This window comes from Cherax quadricarinatus, chromosome 35 (assembly GCF_038502225.1).
Source record: "Cherax quadricarinatus isolate ZL_2023a chromosome 35, ASM3850222v1, whole genome shotgun sequence".
In the NCBI taxonomy this organism is placed as follows: Eukaryota; Metazoa; Arthropoda; class Malacostraca; order Decapoda; family Parastacidae; genus Cherax; species Cherax quadricarinatus.
Window position 1 is genome coordinate 29,698,645 of NC_091326.1, and position 23,226 is coordinate 29,721,870.

Here is a 23,226-nt window from a genome sequence, read left to right on the forward strand (position 1 = left end):
TCCTGGGGCTGGGATGGAGGACATTGTTAGCCGGCTTGACAACATCATGAACGGTAATGGGATCAATCCTATTATTTGCCTCAGTGCAGGAGGCAATGATGTAGGCAAGCGTAGAAGTGAGGATTTAGTTAGAAAGTTCAGGACAGTTATAGACATGATTAGGAAGAAGGGGGGGGGGCGCCCTGTTATATGTGGCATTTTGCCAAGAAGAGGTGTTGGTAATGAATGGTTGTCCAGAGCAATTGGTATTAATTGTTGGCTGGATAAACACTGTAAGGATAATGCAGTACCATTCATTGACAACTGGGACAACTTCTATGGCCGAAATGACATGTATGCCAGGGATGGGGTTCACTTATCCAGGGCAGGTGTGGGATTTCTTGCTAACTCAGTTGAGGAGGTTGTTAGGACTTTAAACTAGGATTAGTTAGAGGTATGGGTTTAGAAATGATTAATAATGAGTATGGATATATTGACTTATGCTCTGATATTAAGAATCTTAATAGTAACTGTCATGGAGTAACTCTGGGTAATGATAATTTCAGAAATTGTGTAAAACCAAAGATGAATAGGAAAAATGTGCAAACGAAAAAACATATGATGGTATTTTATGCTAACAGTCGAAGTGCAAGAAATAAAATTAATGAACTACGTTTGGTAGCATGTGCTGGGAACTTTGATATCATTGCATTAACTGAAACGTGGTATGATTTAAAGAGTTGGGATATGACTGCTGAGTGTAATATTCAGGGATTTAAGTTGTTCAATGTGGATAGATGTAATGGGAAGGGGGGAGGAGTTGCATTGTATGTTCGAGAAAATATTAATTGTTGCATAAAAAAAGGTATAAAAATAGATGGAGCAGTAACAGAGTCTGTTTGGGTAGAGTTCGTGGAGGGTCAAGAAAAACTAATTCTAGGTGTAATATACCGACCTCCAGGCTTGGATCACGATAGAGGGAGACTTCTTTGGGACGAAATTGTTAGGGCTTCTGGACACAGTAACATAGTCATAGTAGGGACTTTAACTTTAACCAGATTGACTGGAATACTTTGACAGGTAATCTAGAGTCCAGTGACTTCATGGAAACAGTTCAGGACTGTTTTCTGAAACAGTGTAACTGAGCCTACCAGGGGTAATAATTTGCTAGACCTAGTCTTGTCAAATAAGGAAACACTCGTGAATAATCTGGAGATCACTGAAGAGCTTGGCGCAAGTGATCACAAATCCATCACTTTTAGCATTAATTGGGAATGCAAGAATAATGATAATACAGTAAAAATCCCTGATTTTCGTTCTGCCGATTATAATGGACTTAGGGAACATCTGTCTAATCTTGATTGGGGTTATCTAGCTAATGATTTTATTGACGATAATCATACTTATGAATATGAAGGGATCTCCTTTTATGATTGTTTTCTTAATAATGTACACAGTGCCCAGAGTATATACATTCCCCAGAGAGAAATTAGGTCTAATAATAACGATCCCAAATGGGTTAACAGGAGGCTAAAGCATCTATTAGGGGAGAAAAGGGGAATTTATCGGCGCATCAGAAGAGGAGAGGTTAACCTTACTGACCAATATATTCAGCTTAAAAGAGAAGTAAAAAAGGCGATTAGAAAGGCTAAACGTGACTATGAAATTAGAGTTGCTAATGAATCAAAGTCTAATCCAAAGGGGTTCTTTCAGGTGTATAGGACGAAAGTGAAGGAAAAAGTAGGACCTCTGAAATCTGGGAATGGACAGCTGACGGATAATGAACTGGAAATGTGTTCCTTATTTAATGACTATTTTTTGTCAGTTTTTACACAGGAAGATGTAAATGAGATTCCAGTAATTAACAATTATTTAATTCCTGATGAATTTAAGTTAACTAATATTATTGTCACGAGGGACATGGTTATTAAACAGATAGACAGACTGAAGCAAAATAAGTCCCCGGGACCCGATGAGTTGTTTTCAAGGGTACTTAAGGAATGCAAGATGGAGCTTAGTCAGCCATTAACGAGTGTATTCAATGCGTCCATCCTTACCAGTGTTGTGCCAGAGTTGTGGAAGATGGCTAATGTGGTTCCTATATTCAAATCAGGGGATAAATCCACTCCTTCAAATTACCGTCCAATAAGCCTGACATCTATAGTGGGCAAGTTATTAGAATCAATTATAGCTGACATTATCAGAAGTCACCTTGAAGAGCATAACTTGATAAATGAATCTCAGCATGGATTCACGAGAGGTCGTTCCTGCCTGACAAACTTACTGACGTTCTTCAATAGAACATTTGAGGCAGTTGACAGTGATAAGGAATATGATATTGTTTATTTGGATTTTAGTAAAGCCTTCGACAGAGTACCTCACAAGAGACTCTTAAGAAAAGTGGCAGCTCATGGTATAGGAGGTAAAGTTCTAGCATGGATTGAGGCATGGCTTACCAATAGAAAGCAGAGAGTTACCATTAATGGAGTGAAATCTGAATGGGGATTAGTCACTAGTGGCGTTCCACAAGGATCAGTTTTAGGCCCTCTCTTGTTCATAATTTACATTAATGACCTTGATGAAGGGATTACTAGTGACATGAGTAAGTTTGCTGATGATACAAAGATAGGCCGTATAATTCACTCTGAGGAGGATATCAATGAACTCCAGGACGATTTGAACAAATTAATGTCTTGGTCTGAAAAATGGCAGATGAAGTTTAATGTGGATAAGTGTTAGGTACTTGCCCTTGGTAATGAAAATAACCCTCGAAGCTATAATCTAGGTGAAGTAGAGCTTGGTCATACAGAATGTGAAAAAGACTTGGGAGTCGTGGTAAGCAGAAATCTAAAGCCAAGACAGCAGTGCCTTAGTGTGCGCAACAAGGCCAACAGATTACTTGGATTTATCTCAAGAAGTATAAGTAACAGAAGTCCAAAAGTTATTTTACAGCTCTATACATCACTAGTGAGGCCTCATTTAGATTATGCTGCTCAGTTTTGGTCCCCTTACTACAGGATGGACATAGACTCATTAGAGAACATACAGAGAAGAATGACTAAAATGATTTACTGTGTAAGGAACCTCCCGTATGAAGATAGACTTAAAGCCTTAAATCTCCACTCTCTGGAGAGGCGTAGAATGAGGGGAGATATCATTGAAGTGTATAAGTGGATGACGGGCATAAACAAGGGAGACATTAATAAAGTACTGAGGGTGTCGAACCAGGTAAGAACCAGGAATAATGGATTTAAGTTGGATAAATTTAGATTTAGAAAGGACATAGGTAAGTACTGGTTTTCTAACAGAGTTGTAGATGCGTGGAACAGTCTTCCCGGTGGGGTGATAGAGGCTAGGACCTTGGGTAGCTTTAAGAAGAGACTGGACAAATATATGAGTGGGAGGGGCTGGGTTTGATTGGTGTTAAGGGGTACGGGAGTTATTTCTTGAGTAGCTTTAGGTAGATGTCGTTTTGATAAGGACCTGCCTCGTATGGGCCAGTAGGCCTCCTGCAGTGTTCCTACATTCTTATGTTCTTATGTTCTTACCCCTGCAGAGGATGGAAGCTTGTCCCGTCTACTACTGGTGATGTCCTTGATGGTCGTGGTTGTGGAGGTAGATACTTGGAATGAGGTATTGGAAAAGATGTTGGAAACATGTTTGGCAATGGAGTTGGTGGGGAGGACTATGTATCTCTTCTCGGCAGTGTCTTCTCTGGGTGTGTTGAAGATGTTTAATGCCCGCCGTCTGCATTCTCTGATGAAGTGACGAGGATAATGGAGTTTAGAAAATACTTGTTCAATTATAGTGCATTCTTCCTCAAGGAACTCAATGCTGCAGATTCTGAGTGCGCCTGGGAAGAAGTCTATAATTATACCACGTTTAGTTTTGGTGTCGTGGTGAGAGTAGAAGTGGAGAAGATCGTTTCGGTTGGTTGGTATTTTATGCCATTTATCTTCAGGTATACAGAAGTAAGATTAGGGACAAGATTGGCCCACTTAAGAGTAACTCTGGTCAGATCACTGACAGTGATAAGGATGTGTGCGAAATTCTCAATACCTACTTCCTCTCAGTTTTCACCCAGGAAAATACTAGTGATATTCTTGAAATAATAGATTATGTAGAGTAGGATGATAATAAACTATGTACGACTGCGGTAACTAGTGACATGGTCCTCAGACAAATAGAGAAACTAAAACCTAACAAATCCCCAGGTCCTGATGAACTGTTTGCAAGGATGTTAAAGGAATGTAAACAGGAACTTAGCATACCTTTGGCTAATCTTTTTAACATATCACTACAAACTGGCATAGTGCCTGATAAGTGGAAAATGGCAAATGTAATACCTATTTGCAAGGCAGGTGACAGGTCCTTGGCTTCGAACTATAGACCAATAAGCCTTACCTCCATAGTGGGAAAATTTATAGAATCAATAATTGTCGAAGCAATTCTTAGCCATCTTGACAGGCACAGATTGATTAATGAATCTCAACACGGTTTTACAAAGGGGCGTTCCTGTCTTACGAATTTACTTACTTTTTTCACTAAGGTGTTTGAGGAGGTAGATCATGGTAACATAAGAACATAAGAATGTAGGAACACTGCAGAAGGCCTACTGGCCCATACGAGGCAGGTCCTTATCAAAACGACATCTACCTAAAGCTACTCAAGAAACAACTCCCGCACCCCCCAACACCAATCAAACCCAGCCCCTCCCGCTCATATATTTGTCCAGTCTCTTCTTAAAGCTACCCAAGGTCCTAGCCTCTATCACCCCACTGGGAAGACTGTTCCACGCATCTACAACTCTGTTAGAAAACCAGTACTTACCTATGTCCTTTCTAAATCTAAATTTATCCAACTTAAGAACATAAGAACATAAGAACGAAGGAACACTGCAGAAGGCCTACTGGCCCATGCGAGGCAGGTCCAAGTCTCCTACCGGCTTAAGCCAATGCACCCAACCTAGACAGGTCAGGTCACAAAGTTGGTAGAATTACCGACAATATGTAAAGTAAAAGGACACAAGTGCAACTAATGTGACATTTATTGTGGCAACGTTTCGCTCTCCAGGAGCTTTATCAAGCCATTATGGCTTGATAAAGCTCCTGGAGAGCGAAACGTTGCCACAATAAATGTCACATTAGTTGCACTTGTGTCCTTTTACTTTACATAAGGTCAGGTCACATTGACTTAAGGGAGGAACACGGCAACCGACCTGTTAGCACAAGCTATCAGGTCTAACTCACACCCACCCACATCTACTCATGTATTTATCCAACCTATTTTTAAAGCTACACAACGTTCTGGCCTCTATAACGGTACTTGGGAGTTTGTTCCACTCATCCACAACTCTATTACCAAACCAGTACTTTCCTATATCCTTCCTGAATCTGAATTTTTCCAACTTAAAACCATTGCTGCGAGTCCTGTCTAGGCTAGATATTTTCAGCACACTATTTACATCCCCTTTATTTATTCCTGTCTTCCACTTATACACCTCAATCATATCCCCCCTAATTCTACGTCTTTCTAGAGAGTGCAGTTTCAGGGCCCTTAGTCTATCCTCATAGGGAAGGTTTCTGATACATGGGATCATCTTTGTCATCCTCCTTTGTACATTTTCCAGAGAATTTATATCCATTCTGTAATACGGTGACCAAAACTGTGCAGCATAATCTAAATGAGGCCTAACCAAGGATGTATAGAGTTGAAGAACAACCTGAGGACTCCTATTATTTATGCTTCTTGATATGAAGCCAAGGATTCTATTAGCTTTATTGCGAACACTTATGCACTGTTGTCTTGGTTTCAGATTACTGCTAACCAGAACTCCTAAATCTTTTTCGCAATCCGTAATATTAAGATCTACATTATTTAGTTTATATGTGGCATGGTTATTGTCCTGTCCAACATTTAGAACTTTGCATTTGTCTATATTAAACTGCATCTGCCACTTCTCCGACCACTGCATCAGTCTATTCAAATCTTCCTGGAGTGCTCGAATGTCCTCGTCAGAATGAATTCGACGGCCTATTTTGGTGTCATCGGCAAACTTGCCGATGTCGCTCTTTATGCCCTCATCTATGTCGTTTATGTAGATTGTGAACAGCAGGGGGCCCAACACTGACCCCTGTGGAACACCGCTCATGACACTTCCCCACTCTGATTTCTCCCCATTTATGCAAACTCTCTGCTGCCTATTTGTCAACCATGCCTCTATCCAGGAAAAAATTTCTCCTCCTATTCCATGTGCTTTAATTTTCCTCAATAGTCTCTGATGTGGGACCCTGTCAAAAGCCTTACTGAAGTCCATATACACAATATCATATTCATTACCATGATCTACCTTAAATCCATTATTCCTGGTTCTTACCTGGTTCGACACCCTCAGTACTTTATTGTCTCCCTTGTTTATGCCCGTCATCCACTTATACACTTCAATGATATCTCCCCTCATTCTACGCCTCTCCAGAGAGTGGAGATTTAAGGCTTTAAGTCTATCTTCATACGGGAGGTTCCTTACACAGTAAATCATTTTAGTCATTCTTCTCTGTATGTTCTCTAATGAGTCTATGTCCATCCTGTAGTAAGGGGACCAAAACTGAGCAGCATAATCTAAATGAGGCCTCACTAGTGATGTATAGAGCTGTAAAATAACTTTAGGACTTCTGTTACTTATACTTCTTGAGATAAATCCAAGTAATCTGTTGGCCTTGTTGCGCACACTGAGGCACTGCTGTCTTGGCTTTAGATTTCTGCTTACCATGACTCCCAAGTCTTTTTCACATTCTGTATGACCAAGCTCTACTTCACCTAGATTATAGCTTCGAGGGTTATTTTCATTACCAAGGGCAAGTACCTAACACTTATCCACATTAAACTTCATCTGCCATTTCTCAGACCAAGACATTAATTTGTTCAAATCGTCCTGGAGTTCATTGATATCCTCCTCAGAGTGAATTATACGGCCTATCTTTGTATCATCAGCAAACTTACTCATGTCACTAGTAATCCCTTCATCAAGGTCATTAATGTAAATTATGAACAAGAGAGGGCCTAAAACTGATCCTTGCGGAACGCCACTAGTGACTAATCCCCATTCAGATTTCACTCCATTAATGGTAACTCTCTGCTTTCTATTGGTAAGCCATGCCTCAATCCATGCTAGAACTTTACCTCCTATACCATGAGCTGCCACTTTTCTTAAGAGTCTCTTATGAGGTACTCTGTCGAAGGCTTTACTAAAATCCAAATAAACAATATCATATTCCTTATCACTGTCAACTGCCTCAAATGTTCTATTGAAGAACGTCAGTAAGTTTGTCAGGCAGGAACGACCTCTCGTGAATCCATGCTGAGATTCATTTATCAAGTTATGCTCTTCAAGGTGACTTCTGATAATGTCTGCTATAATTGATTCTAATAACTTGCCCACTATAGATGTCAGGCTTATTGGACGGTAATTTGAAGGAGTGGACTTATCCCCTGATTTGAATATAGGAACCACATTAGCCATCTTCCACATCTCTGGCACAACACTGGTAAGGATGGAGGCATTGAATACACTCGTTAAAGGCTGACTAAGCTCCATCTTGCATATGAATATGATATTGTGTATATGGACTTCAGTAAGGTTTTCGATAGAGTTTCACATTAGAGGCTATTGAGGAAACTTAAGGCACACGGAATAGGAGGAGAAATTTTTTCCTGGGTAGAGGCATGGCTGACGAATAGGCAGCAAAGAGTTTGCATAAATGGTGAGAAATCAGAATGGGGGCACGTCACAAGCGGTGACGAACCCGAACCCCTCACCGTGTGAAGCAAGAGATTTTGCCACCAGGTCACGGGCTCCGACCTCGGACCACAAAATAAAATAAAGCTATGCTATCGTATATAACTCTTGTTTTTATTCTTTGTAAAGCATTTGTGTTACTTATTTGTTCGTGGCTTTGATTTTGTAAAACAAACACTATGTTGGTTCTGGTACCACCCTGCCGCCCCTTCTTTGTAAAACAAACACTCTGTTGGTTCTGGTACCACCCTGCCGCCCCTTCTTTGTAAAACACTCTGTTGGTTCTGGTACCACCCTGCCGCCCCTTCTTTGTAAAACAAACACTCTGTTGGTTCTGGTACCACCCTGCCGCCCCTTCTTTGTAAAACAAACACTCTGTTGGTTCTGGTACCACCCTGCCGCCCCTTCTTTGTAAAACAAACACTCTGTTGGTTCTGGTACCACCCTGCCGCCCCTTCTTTGTAAAACAAACACTCTGTTGGTTCTGGTACCACCCTGCCGCCCCTTCTTTGTAAAATAAACGCTCTGTTGGTTCTTATACCACCCTGCCGCCCCTTCTTTGTAAAACAAACACTCTGTTGGTTCTTATACCACCCTGCCGCCCCTTCTTTGTAAAACAAACACTCTGTTGGTTCTGGTACCACCCTGCCGCCCCTTCTTTGTAAAACAAACACTCTGTTGGTTCTGGTACCACCCTGCCGCCCCTTCTTTGTAAAACAAACACTCTGTTGGTTCTGGTACCACCCTGCCGCCCCTTCTTTGTAAAATAAACGCTCTGTTTGTTCTGGTACCACCCTGCCGCCCCTTGTTTGTAAAACAAACACTCTGTTGGTTCTGGTACCACCCTGCCGCCCCTTCTTTGTAAAACAAACACTCTGCTGGTTCTTATACCACCCTGCCGCCCCTTCTTTGTAAAACAAACACTCTGTTGGTTCTTATACCACCCTGCCGCCCCTTCTTTGTAAAATAAACGCTCTGTTGGTTCTGGTACCACCCTGCCGCCCCTTCTTTGTAAAACAAACACTCTGTTGGTTCTGGTACCACCCTGCCGCCCCTTCTTTGTAAAACACTCTGTTGGTTCTGGTACCACCCTGCCGCCCCTTCTTTGTAAAATAAACACTCTGTTGGTTCTGGTACCACCCTGCCGCCCCTTCTTTGTAAAACAAACACTCTGTTGGTTCTGGTACCACCCTGCCGCCCCTTCTTTGTAAAATAAACACTCTGTTGGTTCTGGTACCACCCTGCCGCCCCTTCTTTGTAAAATAAACACTCTGTTGGTTCTGGTACCACCCTGCCGCCCCCTCTTTCCTCAACACCCACCTGGATCTTTCCACTGTTCCCAGGAGGGCGGTACCGCCCACTGTGGGATTCACTACTCGACTAAGGAACGGAAGAGACATCATCCATGGCAGGGATAATGAACATTAAAATGGTATAAAATACCGACAGATTGTTAGGTAAGACACATATGCAACAGTTAGGTAGCTTTATTTCGAAACGTTTCGCCTACACAGTAGGCTTCTTCAGTCGAGTACAGAAAAGTTGTTAGAAGCAGAAGATACTTGAAGACGATGTAATCAGTCCATCACCCTTAAAGTTTTGAGGTGGTCAGTCCCTCAGTCTGGAGGGATACCAGAAGCATCACACAAACATCGTTACGACTTGAAGGAAACAGTAAACAGGAAGAATCTTACAATAGACAAATTACGGCTTGAACTTAATTGCAAATCCATTTTCATATGAAGAACCTGAATTTGTTAACATTTCAACCAAGGCTCCCCTCAAGGAAGGTTCCTTGATGTTGGTGAGGGGCTCTTGATTTAGGGAATTGGATCTGTGCTCCAGTTCCCCGAATTAAGCCTGAATGCCTTCCACATCCCCCCCCCCAGGCGCTGTATAATCCTCCGGGTTTAGCGCTTCCCCCTTGATTATAATAATAATAATTCAACCAAGGCTGTTTATTTTATTTTATTATGCCCCCCTCTCAAGCACCCTGTTCCTCTTCACTCTTTCATGTGTATGTGTGTGTACTCAACTATTTGTACTCATCTGTTTGAGGTTGCTAGACTGTGCACGTGTTTCTTTACAAATATGTAATTAACACATTCGTCTAGAACCTTTTTTTCAAATTTTTTCTCTACCTCACTCTGGCCACGAGTGGCATGTTCGTGTGCACGCGTGTTCTTGTTTCTGTTCGTGGGCATGCACATGCAAATATGTTTGCATATATAATCTAGTCTTTGTGAGCGTGTATACGAGACACGTAGCCCTCCCGTTTACTGTCCCCTTGCCTGGAATTCAAGGTTCAAGTGTCTATATCCACTTAAGTAAATCAATTTGTGGCGAGACATAGACTTTACTAGAGTACAAGATATAGTGTTCGTCTAGAAAGAGAAAGGTATTGTCAGGTCAGTATGTTCTGCCAGCTTGAACCTTGAAATACCAGGCAAAGGGACAGTAAACAGGAGGGCCACGTGTCTCGTATACACGCTCACAAAGACTCGATTGTGTGAGGTCAGAGTGGTCGAGCAGAGAAACACTGCGGCAAGCCTTCCAACCCAAAACTGACTCACGAAATCGTAATGACACGATTACAAACAAACCATAACCGCAAACAAATCAAACAAACCATGCTTATATTTGTTTTATATTCTGCTGCAATATTGGCTATAGGTAAGGATAAAGAAAACATTCTGACCGCGGGTTCAAACCCCACCCGTGGTATGGTTTGTTTACACTTCAGACTTGATATAAAAAGTACTTTCAATGTAGTATTCTGTATTGAAAAGCTCTTCATTACTGCAAGTCCTGAGCGCCTGCCAGTACTTCCCGATCAATACGCCTTGCTAGGTCTGCAGATCATGATGTGTGAAATACATGAGGTCGTGCTTTTTGGTGTGCGTCCTGTACAATGTCCGTATTAATGCTCTTCCTGTTTTGTGAGGCAAACATCCCAGAAATAAAGGTAGTGAATGAAGTAAACCGTATTGATGGCTCAATCTGGTTTAACTGATCTGTGAAGTTATGTCAGTTGAACCGTTGAGGGGCAGTGGCGTGGATATCATCCAAGTGATATTCCGAGGGCCAAACTGCACTTAGTGGGCAGGAGATTCGATTGCCAAAGGAAGTTCATGTCTGTAGTTTTGTATTCTGGAGGTCAAATCTCGCAAAAGACGATAGTGAGAAGAATTTACCATGCCTTACAACAGAAGTAGACTTTACGTAATTTTTCTACCTAACTAGCTCAGACAACCTCTCAATTCTGCAGGTAATGGGTCTGAGTAGTATGCTGGATTCGTGGGTTTTGGGTAATCTATGTATGCGGGTTTGATGTGGATTTGCAAGTAGTAGATTATTCAGCGCCGACAAATCTGTACCATAACACTCAGATATATTATCTCGGGTATTAGGAGTGTTCTACACCGGTGCTCTACACTAGTAAAAACATAAGAAAATAAGAAAGAAGAGCACTGCAGCAGGTCTACTGACCCAAGCCAGGCAAGTACAAGTCACCTACTGGCCTAATTCAGCCAAGTCCAACTCACACCCACCCACACCCACTCATGTATTTGTCTAACCTATTTTTAAACCAACACAATGTTTCAGCTTCAATAACGTTACTCGGGAGTTTCTTCCACTCTTCCACAACTCTACTGCCAAACCAGTACTTTCCTATATCCTTTCCAAATTTATTTTTTTCTAACCTGAATCCATTGCTGCGAGTCATGTCGGGGTTAGATACTTTTACCACGTTATTTACGTCCCCTTTATTTATTCCTGTTTCCACTTAAGAACATAAGAACATAAGAAAGGAGGAACACTGCAGCAGGCCTGTTGGCCCATACTAGGCAGGTCCTTTACAATTCATTCCACTAACAAGCATTTGACCAACCCAATTTTCAATGCCACCCAAGAAATAAGCTCTGATGTGCAAGTCCCACTCAAATCCAACCCCTCCCACTCATGTACTTATCCAACCTAAATTTGGAACTACCCAAAGTCCTAGCCTCAATAACCCAACTAGGTAGACTGTTCCACTCATCAACTACCCTATTTCCAAACCAATACTTTCCTATGTCCTTTCAAAATCTAAACTTATCTAATTTAAATCCATTACTGCGGGTTCTCTCTTGGAGAGATATCCTCAAGACCTTGTTAATATCCCCTTTATTAATACCTATCTTCCACTTATACACTTCGATCAGGTCTCCCCTCATTCTTCGTCTAACAAGTGAATGTAACTTAAGAGTCTTCAATCTTTCTTCATAAGGAAGATTTCTAATGCTATGTATTAATTTAGTCATCCTACGCTGAATGTTTTCTAACGAATTTATGTCCATTCTGTAATATGGAGACCAGAATTGAGCTGCATAATCTAGATGATAAATTAGACACATGTGCAACTCTTGGGTATCTTTATTGAGGAAACGTTTCGCCACACAGTGGCTTCATCAGTCCATACAAAGGAGAATCTTGAAGAATAGGAGGAGAATGAGGTAATCAGTCCCTCAACCTTGTGTCGATGTGGTCAGTCCATCAATCTTGAATAGAATACGGCATACGTGCTGAGAAGGAGCTTATATACCGTTGGCAGGAGAGGTGAAGCAGTCAGAGGCAGTGTAACACTTATTCAATGTTGAAGTAGGTCGTGCCCAAGAATTGGGCAAGCGAAGAATTCCCAAGTATTAAGATCCCAAGAAGATGCAGCATCTTCTTGGGATCTTAATACTTGGGAATTCTTCGCTTGCCCAATTCTTGGGCACGACCTACTTCAACATTGAATAAGTGTTACACTGCCTCTGACTGCTTCACCTCTCCTGCCAACGGTATATAAGCTCCTTCTCAGCACGTATGCCGTATTCTATTCAAGATTGATGGACTGACCACATCGACACAAGGTTGAGGGACTGATTACCTCATTCTCCTCCTATTCTTCAAGATTCTCCTTTGTATGGACTGATGAAGCCACTGTGTGGCGAAACGTTTCCTCAATAAAGATACCCAAGAGTTGCACATGTGTCTAATTTATCAACATGTCGGTTCTCTGAACCATTCATCTACAAAGCTGCATAATCTAGGTGAGGCCTTACTAATGATATACAAAGCTTCAGTATGACCTCTGGACTTCTGTTGCTTACACTTCTTGATATAAATCCCAGTAATCTATTTGCCTTATTACGTACGTTTAGGCATTGCTGTCTTGGTTTAAGGTTGCTGCTTACCATAACCCCCAAGTCCTTTTCGCAATCTGTATGGCTAAGTTCTACATTATTTAACTTATAAGTGCTAGGGTTATGGACACTCCCGAGCTTCAGAACCTTGCATTTATCTACATTGAACTGCATCTGCCACTTTTCTGACCAAGAGTAGAGTTTGTCTAAATCCTCCTGAAGTTTCCTAACATCTACGTTTGAATCAATTATCCTACCTATCTTCGTTTCATCGGCGAATTTGCTCATATCACTAGTAATTCCTTCATCAAGATCATTGATATTTATTATAAACAACAACGGGCCCAAGACTGATCCCTGTGGAATGCCACTTGTTACTGATCCCCACTCGGATTTAACCCCATTTATGGACACTCTCTGCTTCCTGTCTGTGAGCCATGACTCGATCCACGAGAGCACCCTTCCCCCAATGCCATGAGCTGCTACTTTCTTCAACAGTCTTTGGTGCGGGACTCTATCAAATGCCTTACTAAAATCTAAGTAAATAATATCAAATTCTTTATCGTGGTCAACAGCCTCAAAAGCCTTACTGAAGAAAGTTAATAAATTAGTTAGACAAGACCGGCCTATTGTGAATCCATGCTGAGCTATAATTGACTCTAGTAATTTGCCTACAATTGATCATATATAATCAAGCTATGCATTGTTCCATTGTTTCTTATCGAGATGGCTTCTTATAATCTCAGCTTCTATCAACTTTTCTGTACTTATAATTGACTCTAGTAATTTGCCTACAATTGAGGTCAGGCTTATTGGGCGGTAATTTGACGGTAACGACTTGTCCCCTGTTTTAAAAATAGGAATTACATTAGCCATCTTCCACATATCAGACACTACACCTGTTTGAAGAGATAAATTAAAAATATTAGTTAATGGTTCACAGACTTCCATTTTGCATTCCTTTAGAACCCTTGAAAAAACCTCATCAGGACCCGGTGACTTATTTTGCTTCAGTCGGTCTATCTGCTTCACAACCATTTCACTAGTGACGGTGATGTTACATAATTTATCTTCTTCTGGCCCACTATAAAAATTAATTACCGGAATATTGTTAGTGTCATCCTGTGTAAAAACCGAGAGAAAATAATTGTTTAAAATCGAGCACATTTCATTCTCTTTGTCAGTAAGATGCCCATAGTTATTTATAAGGGGACCTATCTTATCTCTGACTTTTGTTCTATAGACCTGGAAAAAACTTTTTGGGTTAGTTTTAGAATCCCTAGCAACTTTAATTTCATAGTCCCTTTTAGCTTTTCTTATCCCCTTTTTAATGTCCCTCTTAATGTCAATATACTGATTCATAAGATGACCCTCGCCTCTTTTGATACGCCTATAAATTCCTTTCTTATGCCCTAGTAGATATTTCAGCCTATTATTCATCCATTTTGGGTCATTTCTATTTGATCTAATTTCTTTATAAGGGATAAACGTTCTTTGAGCAGCATGTATTGTGTTCAGAAAACTGTCATATTGATAGCTCTCTTCGTTACCCCAGTCAACAGATGATAAGTGTTCTCTAAGCCCATCGTAATCTGCTATGCGAAAATCTGGGACTGTTACTGAGTTATCCCTACTATCATACTTCCATTCAATGCTAAATGTAATTGATTTGTGGTCGCTAGCACCCAGTTCCTCTGAAACTTCTAAATTATTAACAAGGGATTCATTGTTTGCCAGAACTAAGTCAAGCAGGTTATTACCCCTTGTAGGTTCTGTCACAAACTGCTTCAAAAAACAATCCTGAACTACTTCTAAGAAGTCGTATGATTCTAAATTCCCAGTCAAGAAATTCCAATCAATATGACTAAAGTTAAAGTCTCCTAGAATTACTACATTATCGTGCCTTGTGGCCCTAACAATTTCCTCCCATAGTAGTCTCCCCTGGTCCCTATCTAAATTTGGGGGACGGTATATCACACCTAAAATTAATTTTTCATGCCCCTCTGAAAATTCTATCCAAACAGACTCTGTATGTGTTACTTCAGACTTAATACCCGTTTTTATGCAACAGTTCAAGCGATCTCGGACATACAATGCCACCCCACCCCCTTTTTCCGACACTTCTATCTACTTGGAACAATTTAAAACCCTGAATGTGACATTCTGCAGGCATGTCCCGACTTTTTGAATTAAACCACGTCTCAGTAATGGCAAATACATCTATGTTACCTGCACTAGCAACTAGTCTCAACTCGTCCATCTTATTCCTAGCACTGCGACTATTTGTGTAATAAATATTTAAAGACCGTCCTCTCTCTTTACCCTTCCTGCTCCTTTCTGTTATTCCATTAAACCTATTACTGTCCTTGTCAATTAGTGCCACTGGCTTTCCAATATCCACCTCATTTTGCCTATTACTAGTTCTCCTAGTACTCATATTACTACCCTGCAACCTCACAGTTTTCCTGCAAAAACCCATACCACTATTCCTAGTTTAAAGACCTAACAGCTCCCTCCACTGCATTGGCCAGTGCTCCCACCCCACACCTAGATAAGTGAACTCCATCCCTGGCATACATGTCATTTCTGCCATAGAAGAGGTCCCAGTTGTCAATGAATGTTACCGCATTTTCCTTACAGTATTTGTCCAGCCAGCAATTGACACCAATTGCTCTGGACAACCATTCATTTCCAACTCCTCTCCTTGGCAAAATGCCACATATGACAGGTTTCCCACCCTTTCTCCTAATTATCTCTATTGCTGATCTATACCTGCTAAACAGGTCCTCACTCCTACGTCTGCCAACATCGTTGCCTCCAGCACTGAAACAGATAATAGGATTGCTCCCATTACCTCTCATGATGTCATCCAGATGGCTAACAATATCCTTCATCCCAGCCCCAGGAAAACACACTCTCTGCCTCCTACTCCTATCCTTCAAGCAGAATGCCCTATCCATGTACCTAATCTGGCTATCCCCAACAACAACAATGATTTTACCTTCCTTGGCGTCGTCCGTCGTGATGCTCCGAGTAGTCGACTCACATTCGCCAGGTAGCATTACACCACTTGTAGAATTCGTCAAGACGTTCTCGATGGTCTTCGTTGGGGTTTCTAGGAATGTCTCACTCACGTCTGCAAATGCTTCTTTGGTGCTCGTTGTGGCATTCCCAGTAGAACACTCACATTCGTCAGGTAGCACCGAGAATGGGTTGGAAGTTTCCACGGTAATCTTCTGGTTTCTAGTTGTTTCTGCCTCTCCAACCGTTTTCTTGATCTTCAGCTTGGTTCCATGTTGCCCGGCCACTGACCAAGCTCCCCTCTTAACCTGGGTCTCCCCTCATTCTTCGTCTAACAAGTGAATGTAACTTAAGAGTCTTCAATCTTTCTTCATAATGAAGATTTCTAATGTTATGTATTAATTTAGTCATTATACGCTGAATGTTTTCTAACGAATTTATGTCCATTCTGTAATATGGAGACCAGAATTGAGCTGCATAATCTAGGTGAGGCCTTACTAATGATGTATAAAGCTGCAGTATGACCTCTGGACTTCTGTTGCTTACACTTCTTGATATAAATCCCAGTAATCTATTTGCCTGATTACGTACGCTTAGGCATTGCTGTCTTGGTTTAAGGTTGCTGCTAACCATAACCCTCAAGTCCTTTTCGCAATCTGTATGGCTAAGTTCCATATCATTTAACTTATAAGTGCTAGGGTTATGGACACTCCCGAGCGTCAGAACCTTGCATTTATCTACATTGAACTGCATCTGGCACTTTTCTGACCAAGAATATAGTTTGTTTAAATCCTCCTGAAGTTCCCTAACGTCTAAGTTTGAATCAATTATCCTACCTATCTTTGTGTCATCGGCGAATTTGCTCATATCACTAGTAATTCCTTCATCAAGATCATTGATATATATTATAAACAACAACGGGCCCAAGACTGATCCCTGTGGAACGCCACTTCTTACTGATCCCCACTCGGATTTAACTCCATTTATGGACACTCTCTGCTTCCTGTCTGTGTGCCATGACTCGATCCATGAGAGCACTTTTCCCCCAATGCCATGAGCTGCCACTTTCTTTAACAGTCTTTGGTGCGAAACTCATCAAAAGCCTTTCTAAAATCTAAGTAAATAATATCAAACTCTTTATCGTGGTCAACAGCCTCAAAAGCTTTACTGAAGAAAGTTAATAAATTAGTTAGACAAGACCGGCCTCTTGTGAATCCATGCTGAGTATCATTAATCAAGCTATGCTTATCGAGATGGCTTCTTATAATCTCAGCTATAATTGACTCTAGTAATTTGCCTACAATTGAGGTCAGGTTTATTGGGCGGTAATTTGACGGTAACGACTTGTCCCCTGTTTTAAAAATAGGAATTACATTAGCCATCTTCCACATATCAGACACTACACCTGTTTGAAGAGATAAATTAAAAATATTAGCTAATGGTTCACAGACTTCCATTTTGCATTCCTTAAGAACCCTTGAAAAAACCTCATCAGGACCCGGCGACTTATTTTGCTTCAGTCTGTCTGCTTCACAACCATTTCACTAGTGACTGTGATGTTACATAATTTATCTTCTTCTACCCCACTATAAAAATTAATTACTGGAATATTGTTAGTGTCTTCCTGTGTAAATTATTATTATTATAATCAAAAAGAAGCGCTAAGCCACAAGGGCTATACAGCTTCCTGTGTAAAAACCGAGAGAAAATAATTATTTAAAATCGAGCACATTTCATTCTCTTTGTCAGTAAGATGTCTATAGTTATTTTTAAGGGGACCTATCTTATCTCTAACTTTTGTTCTATAGACCTGGAAAAAACTTTTTGGGTTAGTTTTAGAATCCCTAGCAACTTTAATTTCATAGTCTCTTTTAGCTTTTCTTATCCCCTTTTTAATGTCCCTCTTGTTGCGAATAAGAAATTTTTTAAAGAACTTCAGAATGTGGCCTGTTACCATTTATTTCTTATGCAACAAGATTTTTGGATCCGAGTTATTTAAAGTTTTAGAGTGTATGGGAAATAATTTCAACTGGGAAACTCCATGGAATAATATTCAAATTTATTAAAGTATTTAAATACAATACTTTATCTTCTCTTTGTAGTTAATGTAACTTAATACTTTGTACAATAAATTTTCCATATACATTTAGTTCAAAATCATGGAAATGTCACATTAATAAGGAAGTTAAATTATTCTTCCTGTAATTAAGTCTTCATTAACATTTACATCTTTGTCTTAACAAGACTGTAAACTCAAAATACAAAAGGTACGAGATTTAACAAGACCTCTGAATCTTGAACTGACCAAGAATATAAATATCAAAAGAGTCTTTCAAAGCAATGAGGAACAAAGTGAGTCAGCTCTAGAGTCCAATTCTCAAAACCATTCAAACTGTACACCGTAAGAGCCAATATACGATCAGTTGTCAGGGCTAGAGCAGGGAGCGGACTGACTACTTGCCAGTCTGTTGATGCGTCGTCAGGCTGGATCACCTGACCCAACGTCAGTCAGCCGGACATAAACAATTGAACAATTCACCGGATAGTTCCGAGACTTAAACTCTATATACACAAGAAATCCTACCTAACAATAATACTAAAATAATAGTGATAATAACAAAATAGTGATAACGATAATAGTGATAACAGTGATAATAGTGATAATAGTGATAATAGTGATAATAACGATAATAATGATAATACCATGGTATTTGTCATATATTAACAGATAATAATATAACGCCGAAAGTCTCTATTTTAGCTATAAATATTAAGTGATGAACATATTCTCTTACAAATAACACAGGATGACCAATTTCGAAGATATAACACTCTTAATGTCAATATACTGATTCATAAGATGACCCTCACCTCTTTTGATACGCCTATAAATTCCTTTCTTATGCCCTAGTAGATATTTGAGCCTATTATTCATCCACTTTGGGTCATTTCTATTTGATCTAATTTCTTTATACTGGATAAACGTTCTTTGAGCAGCATGTATAGTGTTCAGAAAACTGTCATATTGATAGATCTCTTCGTTACCCCAGTCAACAGATGATAAGTGTTCTCTAAGCCCATCGTAATCTGCTAAGCGAAAATCTGGGACTGTTACTGAGTTATCGCTACTATCGTACTTCCATTCAATGCTAAATGTAATTGATCTGTGGTTGCTAGCACCCAGTTCCTCTGAAATTTCTAAATTATTAACAAGGGATTCATTGCTTGCCGGAACTAAGTCAAGCAGGTTATTTCCCCTTGAAGGTTCTGTCACAAACTGCTTCAAAAAACAATCCTGAACTACTTCTAAGAAGTCGTATGATTCTAAATTCCCAGTCAAGAAATTCCAATCAATATGACTAAAGTTAAAGTCTCCTAGAATTACTACATTATCGTGCCTTGTGGCCTTAACAATTTCCTCCCATAGTAGTCTCCCTTGGTCCCTATCTAAGTTTGGGGGACGGTATATCACTCCTAAAATCAGTTTTTCATGCCCCTCTGAAAATTCTATCCAAACAGACTTAATACCCGTTTTTATGCAACAGTTCAAGGGATCTCAGACATACAATGCCACCCCACCCCCCTTCCCGATACTTCTATCTACTTGGAACTTATACACCTCACTCATATTCTCCCTAATTCTACTCCTTTCTAGAGTGCAGGTTCAGGGCCTCAGTCTGTCCTCATAGGGAAGATTTCTGATACATGGGATCAACTTTGTCATTCTCCTTCGTGCAATTTTCAGGGAATTTATATCCATTCTGTAATACGATAGCCAGAACTGTGTAGCATAATTCAAGTGAGGCCTAACAAACGATATATGAAGTTGAAGAATAACCTGAGGAGTCCTGTTATTTATTCTTGTTGATATGAAGCCAAAAATTCTATTCGCTGTATTGCGAACACTTGACTTGTACTCACCGGAGTGCAGGAGAGAGAGATGTATCTTAATCTACATCTGGAAGATCCTGGAGGGACTGCTCCTTAATATGCACACAGCAATCACTCCATACGAAAGCAAAGGACTTGGCAGGCGATGCAACATACCCCCAGTGAAAAGTAGGGGCGTCACTGGTACACTACGAGAAAATGCATTAAGTGTCCGGGGCCAAAGACTGTTCAACAGCCTCCCACCAGCAATAAGGGGCATTACGGGAAAAACCCCAGTTGTCTTCAAGAGGGAGCTGGACAGATACCTAAAGACGGTGCCGGATCAGCCGGGCTGTGGTTCGTATGTTGGATTGAGTGCGGCCAGCAGTAACAGCCTCGTTGATCAGGCCCTGATCCACCGGGAGATCAGGTCGTGGACAGGGCCGCAGTGGCGTTGATCCCCGGAATGCCCTCCAGGTAGACTCCAGGTTATCTTGGTTCCAGATTACTACTGACCAGAACCCCCAAATCTTTTTCGCAGTCATTGATATTAAGACCTACATTATTTAGTTTATAAATAACAGTGTCATTTTTCTTTCCAACGCTAAGGACTTTCCATTTGTCGATATTAAATTAAACTGCATCTGCCACTTCTCCGAGCACTGCAAGTTTATTCAGGTCTTCCCGTAGCGTGCTAGTGTCCTCATCAGAAATAATTCGACGACATATTTTGGTGTCACCGGCAAATTTGCTTATCTCGCTATTTATGTCCTCACCTATGTCACTTATGTAATTTATGAACAGTACAGGGCCCAACACTGACCCCTGTGGAACACTGCTCGTGAAGCATCCCCACTCTGATTTCTCCCCAATTATGAAAACTCTCTGCTGCCTGTCTGGGAACCACAGCTCTAGTCAGGAAAAAAATTCTCCTTTTATTCAGTGTGTCAGCATAGTTGCTGATCCCCCTTACATGTGTTGCATAGCTTAGCTGAGTATCATAGTACCATCCATGTGTTTTATATAGAAGTTCCCTACTAGGCCTAGTGACTGTATGATGTCACGGGATGTGGCATGAGTGAGTGGGATGCCCTACCTCACTCTCAGTCCATGGATAGACATACAACAGGCAACTAGGCAGGTTGGGCCCCTTCCCTTTACCACAGTCTGACAATATATAGTTTTACCATCCAACAAGTGTGTTTATCTTCGACCATCATATCTCCTTTCGAACCCCCATGACAAATTGGTGACAGCGGTGTTGGCATAAAATTGATAATTACGCCGATGCACGGAGATAAATTCTCTAAGCCGACGAGGGACATTTTGTGTGGCCAGTAGGCCGACCTACCCAAGCAAGCTTTCACTAGCCTCATGCTTCCTACTTCTGGTCAGCCCAAGTCCAGTCCAGCCTAAGCTTTACACCATCCAGCCTTGCCTGCCAAGCCAGCTTTCCACCCCTGCTGTGCTCATCGTTACAAGTTATCAAGCCAGTCTGTGTGAAGGGTTAAGCCAAGCCAGCCAGCAACTAGCCCAGGTGACTAACCCAGTACTCAAGCAAGCCACGTGGATATAGTCTTCATCGCTCTGTGCTTCAAGTTCTAGCCATTCTGAGTGTTTTATCATCCCTGTGGTGTTGTGGTATTTTGTGGGTTTGTTTTTAAGGCAGCCGGCTTAGAATATCTTTGTGCCTAGTGCGGGAGTCCTCAGTGTGGCTTACGCCATTCATCCCATAGGCCCAGTCACCACGCGGTGTCTCACAACCGCGGTGCCTCACCCACCCACCACCACTATTTTTGTACCATTATTACGGGTTCTAGCATCATATTTTTAAGGACCAGGTGTGTTCCTTCGTCAGTGGCGCCATCATAAAAAGCCTCCTGTGTGAGTTCATCGTCGATTTAAGCACAAATTCTTTGGGCCGTCAACGTGTTGAGTGTAGCAGGGGAATGCCGCCAGCCACGAGTCTCCACCTCTACCATTCACTACCATCAACCTCATTCTATAACGTCGCTACAGTGTTAATGAATATTTTTCAAAGAGACATTTGTGAGTGTTGAGACATTTCTTTTTTGTGTTTCCAGTGATTTCTTAGAGACATTCAGTGACTTGATTAGACTCAGTGTTCAATATATACTGCTTGCAATATTATTATTTTTCCCCCTTTCTTCAGTGTTAATTTTCGTGCTTTATTTTATGTCTGTTGTGTTGTGTTTCTTTTTTTATAAGTTTACTGCGTTGTATGTTCCTCAGTTACATTTTCTTTTATTCTCTAAATTCTTGTTTTACATTTTGCAAACATGTCTCAAGTCTTCTCGAGCAATGCCTCAGCACATTCTGCTAGTCCAACCATTAATGCATCAGTCCCAAATTCGAGTAATTCTTCATCAAACAATAGACACACACAGACTTCGAGCCTTCGCAATTTTAGTCATGATAATTATGACGCTGTGCTGTTGTTCAATGGTAACCCAGATAACCTGGAAGGATGGTTCACTGCTGTTCGTGCTAGAGCAAATGCCTCAGTAGATGGTCCTCCGTCAGAGAGTTGCCTAATTAGTATCGGAAAGGAGAGTCTAGCTCATTCACCAGCTGCCTCACATGTCTTCAACTTGATCCATATGAAGGACTTTCAGGATCTAACCAAGTGACAAGATTATGAGCAATTAATCCATAATCGTCTTGAACCAGTATGAGAAACTGATCCTTTTTGTTGTTCTTAAGGAATTAGTGTGTACAGCTCCGAGGCCAGAGGAATCCTTAGATGAGTTTGCTCTTTGTTTAAATAACCTAATGTCTTCATTTGTTAAGGCAGATCAAAGTTCCAAGTACCTTAAAGACAATGATAAACCAGCTCTTGAGGGGTTTGCCAAATTAGCAGCATTCGGCGTTATTAAACAGCTAATGCCACCAACATCAATGTATGTGTATAATTCCAGTCCTCTAAATGCCACAATGGGACCGCTTGCAGCTCTTATCCATGTGAGTAATTTGCATCCCGAGGGAACCTTCCCCTATTGAAGGTCTATGTCAACCACATCAACCGCTTTGACCACTCCTGTACCTCCTCTTGTTTGTGCTACAACCAAAACTCCCAATCTAAATCACTCGCAATCGTCATCCAAAGCTAGTGTCAAGAGTCATCATTCCCGTAGAACTTGTAGCATGTACAGTACCCATAGCCAAAGAACTTGCTATAATTGTGGTTACTATGGCCACATCGCGGTAAATTGCCCTGATAGTCGCTCTAAGAGGCATCGTAATGCTGATAAGTACCTGTCCGATTTGCCTTATTGCACTTATCACAGAATTCATGGCCATGACACATCTGAGTGTAATGCTCTCTATAACCTCCAGTACTCTAGATCTTGCCATGGCCGTTCCAACCAC